The 6,528-nt window shown below is 44.4% G+C and overlaps 1 long non-coding RNA gene across 1 annotated transcript; it reads right to left on the bottom strand.

Moving 5' to 3' along the window:
• Positions 1-288: 288 nt before the first annotated feature.
• LOC142493898 (uncharacterized) lies at positions 289-6,270 on the bottom strand. The gene is made up of 2 exons (XR_012801225.1): positions 5,789-6,270; positions 289-531 (listed from the first exon to the last, which is right to left on the bottom strand). It is a non-coding gene; the product is annotated as an uncharacterized LOC142493898 (long non-coding RNA).
• Positions 6,271-6,528: the final 258 nt, after the last annotated feature.

Here is a 6,528-nt window from a genome sequence, read left to right as displayed (position 1 = left end):
AGGTGTCTAAGAGATATATATATATATATATCTTCCTGAATGAGCAGCACCAGGACTTCTTTTCTATAGCTACAATCCTCCGTACTAAGACTGGACATTGATGTGAAACCATTCATGGTTTGACTTTATATGACATTCTTGTCCTTTATGTGCACTTATATTTCTTATTTGTTAATTTATCCTTTATTATAGCATTATTCATATTGTGTGTTGTTTATTCACGGCATCTCGCAGTTGTGCCTTTAGGTTGAGCGTGAACTGGAAAGGAGTACTCTATGTATATATACCTATGAATAACCACTGTTTTATTGGCAGTATTACACATTTTCAGAGAGCTGGAAGGCTCCCACTGCAGACATAATAATCTACAGGATAATCTGCCGTGGTCTCTCTCAGGTAATTACTTCTTGGATCTCCGCCAACAACAGATGGATTGAAGGTTGCAGGGTCCGATGATAATCTCGTCAGATCTGCACAATGTCTGGCATTTCCCCTTCCTTTCGAGGCACATTTCTTGGGAAGCCATTGCAACTGTGTGGGGAAAGAAATGTCAGACTTGTAAATTCATACAATATAGCATTCCATTCAATAGGTTATTACAGGTATAATATATATACACCTGGCTGTGACAAAGCTGTGACCATGCAGCAAGCTTAAGCCTATAGGGAACCATGTTAAAAATGGTTTTTGAAGCAAAAAGTGGCACTGTGTGCTCATTTGCATGTCATTTCCCAGAATCCCTTGCTGCAGTGGAAGTGCTGTGTGCTGGGTGATAATGGTGAAAGGCGGGGTTGCAGACCTGCCTAAGACATGTAGATGAGCATACAGTGGTATTTACATTATATATATATATATATATATATAATGTTAAGGTGCGCAGAAGTGCAGGTACAGGCAATAAATTAAAACCCTGCTGCCACAGTGTCTCGGGTCTCACACAAAGACCAAACTTAGATACAAAACAAACAATTAGACAGAGGGCGCAACAATGTAGATGAGTATATGATACGTGATAAAGGTGGATGGTGCTCAAGTGCTTGGTCTATGTATAGTCCTTATGAAATATAAACAGAAGATAATTCGTGGTGTCCAGAAAAATCAATATTGTTGCTGGGGGCACAAAAACCCTGACGGCAAAGGGTAGGATATAATAACCCTCCTCCTCTCCTCATTGGGATAGCCCCTTCATAGAAGCAAAAATAAAGCAGTAGGTACTCACAATAATTTCACCACGAGGATCTTCCAGTGTGCAGCCACATCAATGTCCAGAGAGTTCCAAAAGAAGAAGGGATAAGCGCACAGCACTAGAGAGACAGGTCTTGGGTAAGCACTTTCTCAAGCGCGTTGTACGAAACGCGTAGGAGTGGTTACACCCTCCGTTTTTTATGTAGCTCAATAAACAAATTTTATTACCCAAGACCTGTCTCTTTAGTGTTGTGCGCTTATCCCTTCTTCTTTTGCAACAATGTAGACGATTTGTGGATAATGGCGTATGTGACTATAAACTATCATGGAGTTCCTGGATAGTAAAGATACATACGTCCCAATTCTGACTGATCCTGTGAATAACAGAAAAGAACCAATATAGCTAAGTACTGTTTGGATAAAAGTTTATGCGCAAAGAAAGGCAGAGGTCCCAAGAGTGGGCCGTCACCCACATAAGGGCTGTTGTGCCTCCAGGGGGTTGGGGGCTGGGATGGCCAGTTCTCCTCCCCCTCACCACGAGGGTTTAAGATTTGCACGTGCCAATGGGGGAGGGTGGAGACTTGCGCTGAGTATTTAAACACTGTGGATGCTCATGCCCAGCACTGACTTTGTTTTGCTCACCGCAGAATACCTCATGGAGCAGCATAGCACATTCCAGCAGCTCCTCCCACAGCCTAACTATGTTGCCTGCTCTCTCCAGCCGGCTGATCAGCTGGTTTGGAGCAGGATAACAGACACCAGACTGCATCCACCAGCTACAGGGAAGTGAATGCTGCTCCCATCCCCCTTGGCTGTCCAGATCTCCCCCCCCCCTGGCTGCTCCGGTCACCCACTCAGCTGTACTGAGCCTCCCCACGCTGGCACAGATCCTCTCTACGGCTGCAGCGGAGTACCCCACACCTTCCCCCACCTTGCAGCAGTTCCCCTGCCTCATGCATCCGCTCCTCATGCATAAGCCCCAGCACCTCACGCACCCGCCCTGCGCCACCCATGATTCCCACACCTCCTGCACTCATCCCAGCAACCCCCATGCATTCACCTGCCACTGCGCCACCCATGCGTTCTACAGACGGGGTTGGTGTGGTTGAAATCCCAGACGCCCTCCCCCCACCCCCCCTACTACGCCTGGCACCCATGGCATGTGACACCCCTGCCAGATGGTCTTGCCACACAGGGGTGTGCTGCATGCCCCCATCCCCTTGCTCCCATGGTTAACCCTTCCCCGGCAGCCCCATTGCCACTGACCGCGGGGGTCACCCGGTTAACCCCATTGTTCAGGGTGCCCCCCGGCAGATACGTCAATACCAGGGACACACCTCGTGTCTTGCCGTCAACACACAGTCCTGTGTGATTCAAGACATAAAGCCCTCTGGAATGACGCAGTCATTATTTGGTCAGAGATTATACCTCGGTTGGTATGGAGGGGGGCATCCAGTAAGGTGGGCATCGAGAAAGCAAGGCGAGAAGTGAACAGAGACGTCCGTAAGTTCATCTTCTCTTGTGGGGGGCTGACCATGTAGCCTGTGGAATACGAGGACAGGGGGCATACTTGGCATAGGTGGGACGGGGTGCACCTGGTGGACGAGGGAATGTATATTTTTATTAATAACATATGCAGGCCTTTGCAAGCAATATAAAGTCAGGGTTTAGGGTCACAGGTTGGGGTGTGGAGTGAGTCCCCAGTAAGTAGCCTTAATGGGGCCTCTGGGTGGCAGAACTGGCAGGCCAGTCATCGTAGAGACACTGTGAACACCCAAAATGAGGCTCCAACCTATGCGGCTGGGCCCCAGACATCGGTCCCCCCGAAAAGATTGTGCGGGCTGGAGGCACCAACGCAGGCGGTCAGGTGTGTACCCCTGGCACAAGTCTTAGGAAGCTGGGCTCTAACCTATGCGGTTAGACCAAGTTGGCCAGAAAGGGGGACCAAGGATAAGCGGAGGACAGGGCAGTTTTGAGAGGACTCCCACTAGACGGTAGAATAGGGTGGGTTGGAGAAGGGCTCCTGCCGGAAAATACAGAGAATAGGGCTAACGACAAATAGGGAAAATGACTAGCGACTGTCTGACAGTTTGTTTTCAAATATTTTCAAAAATTGTTAATGCAGTAAAGCTGTGACCAACAGCTTATTCTCAGCACTACGAATGGTCAGTATAGTAATGAGCTACAGGTATTAAATATCTGTAATTAGTTCCTGCAGTGGAACGAAACGCGTAGGGTTTTATAGTGAGGTATACCTGTAGCACATTACTACACTGATCATTTCTAGTGCTGAGAATAAGTGGCTTAGAACTTCAGAGGAGAGAGAAAAAACAGCTGTGGGACTTGGACCGTTTAGGGATTTTCCACTACCCTCTGATGTCACTGGAACGGGATTAGTAGAAACCATCGCGAGACTTTGCTTCTGAAGCAGAGCAGCGGTACACAGATGCACCGGAGGGGAGAGGCAGGCGCTGAGATCTTCCATCTGATTCCCTGTGTGGTGGCGTACACCCCCAATGCTGATTGTATCTGCTGCATTATAAGTAGCCACTTTTCATTTGCACATAAACTTTTATCCAAACAGTACTTCCCTATATTGGTTCTTTTCTGTTACTCCCAGGATCTGTCAGAACAGGGACTTATATGTATCTTTACTATCCAGGACCTCCATGATTGTTTATACTCACATACACAGTTATCTGCAAATGGTCTACATTGTTGCGCCCTATGTCTAATTGTTATATATATATATATATATATATATATATATATTTATATATATATTAAAAGTAATATGCAAGCACACAGATCTTGTCTAATAAGCTACATAGTTTTAATAAATGATCAAAGTTTTAGTCCAAGTTGGAACTTTTATCAGGACAAGTTGTCCTCATACTGTATAGGTCCCCTCTTGGAAGTAAAAAAAAAAAGCACAATAAATAGGATTATAAAAAAAACCTCACTAACGCAGTGTTAAGTGCTGTTTTCAGCCGTAATGGTCCCTTGCATTAGCTAAACCAGACGTTAGTGCTAACGATATGCAAAATTGGTGCAAATTTCCACAGAGACAATTGAATTTCCAAAAACAACCTGTATTGAAACCTTGACAAGACTGTAACAATGGTATTTGGGACTAAGGCTCCATTTCTAAAGCTTCCAATGAATGAGCTTCAGCTCAAAACCAATGCTAATTCCAACCTCGCCCCTGTTACTAGTTTTAAGTATATTGGTCATAATGTTTGACTACTATTTAACATTTGGTTTGCACATTGATATCCTTGAATCCAAAACCTATGCCAAACTAAATGTACATTATAAGAACAAATCCTCCCATAGCCCGGTGGTCAGATAGTGTATCGCACAGCAGATGCTAATATCAATTATAGACTACGGGGACATAGTACAGTATATGTTACAGCAGCCCAAACTCACCTTAGCAAACTAGACACCCTCTACAATTCAATATGCCACTTTCTCCTCTAGTGTAACTACAACACAGAACACCGCAAAATGCTCAAAGAACTAGATTGGTCATCACTTGAGTCTAGGCGCAAAGTTAATCTTTCCTGCCTTGCCTTCAAATACTTTCTGGGCAAGTTACCCATATATCTGAACAAGCTCCTTACCCCTACCACATGCAGCACTTATCATCTGAGATCTGACTCCAAACGATTGTTCGCGGTTCCACTGTTCAACAAAGTATCCGCCCACTCCTCCTTCTCTTACCGTGCACCTTACACTTGAAACATTCTACCGGAGACTCTCACAGCCACCACCAGTCTAACTTCTTTCAAAACTAAAGCTGTCTCACACCCTAATCTGGTCTATTACATACGCCTAAAAGATAAAATATGTTAAACTGCTCATGCAATGACTTTACGTAATGTATAACACTGTCCACTTAATGTAACCATGGATTTGTCATCAGAACTGTGCCTCCTAGAAAATGAGAGGTAACTCGCAATGTATTATTTCCTGGTAAAACATTTTATAAATAAATTATAGTTAACACAGGGATTTAACAATGTGTTATTTAGACAAGAGGAAGACGTATTATACATATCCAGCATCAACCACACTCAGTGCAGACAAATAGCTCTGGGACTGACCTGTATAGCAGTACGTGTTAGCTATCACACCACCGTCATGCTGCAGAAGCTGCCGGGTGGGGAAGCTTAACACAGATAGAGAACTGCACAGGATCAGATTCCACTTATAGTTGCTATATGTACACACATTGTGATGTGGGAGATAAAGCAGGCAATCATCTTAAATCGTAGGGCGCCACTCTAGGCTACAGCTAAATGCAGACTCGCCTATAGAACAACGGCAATGAACAGCAGCGCAACCGCTAAGTCGCGAGGCACTGTGGCGGGAGACGTGCTGCCGTATGCGCCGATGACAGCGCTCAGGTGTAAGGTAGCTACAGCTAATCGCCGTTAAGAGGGAGCAAACGATAAAAGGAACACCAATACACATAGACCACCCGTGGTATCAATCCAATGTTTTTCGTAAAACAAGCTTACGTCATCAGGGAAAGCCTTATTTTTTTATAAAGTGATGGACTCTTACATCATCCTACAGACAGCCCTAGTTCTCTTACCTGAAGCACTTTGACAGAAGAAACAAAGAAATACAAGCCACAGTACTTGCATGGTGCAGGCAGCTTCTAAGAAGACAAGATAATCCCTGTAGCTATTCTGTCTCTCCAAGATGCTTGTATCTGTAGAACCTCTGAGTGTTTGTGAGGGATTGTGTGGGGAGGTGTTAATAATATCTATCACATGTCCATTCACCCAAGCATATGACTGCCATCTGCCAAACCGCATATCCTGAAAGTGCAACATAATAACATACCTGGGGATGTTCTCACCTGCTTAGCCTGGTGACTAGTTAACACTGACAGTGCCAGTAGCTTAACAGGGCTGACAAGCAGAGCACGGGGACGATATTAGCAAGGGTGCTACATAAACAACTCTGAATTACATTTGTAATGTATTATAATGTAACAATGTTTAACTGTAACGTAGCAACTTAGATTATTACTTATCGTTGTGTGGATTGTGTTAATTTACATATTAAAGGGATTTTGTTTTTTATAGACTGGCAGCTTGGACTGCTCCATTAAAGGAATGAGCTAGAATGACCACTTCACTGGCACTATGTGTCATGGTAAATCAAATATTGGACAGGATGTTGTACAAATTGTCCAGGAACAGCAATAGTTCCCCCTCTGTGCCACCCCACAGCATAAAGATATCATCAATGTACCTCATATATTTAATAATATGATGTGATAGAGGTGAATTATTTAAGATATGCGTCTGCTCATATTGATCCATA

The sequence above is a fragment of the Ascaphus truei genome, chromosome 4 (assembly GCF_040206685.1).
Source record: "Ascaphus truei isolate aAscTru1 chromosome 4, aAscTru1.hap1, whole genome shotgun sequence".
Lineage (NCBI taxonomy): Eukaryota > Metazoa > Chordata > Amphibia > Anura > Ascaphidae > Ascaphus > Ascaphus truei.
The sequence above is the reverse complement of the archived record's forward strand: the minus strand, read 5'-3'. Positions and strand labels throughout refer to the sequence as shown.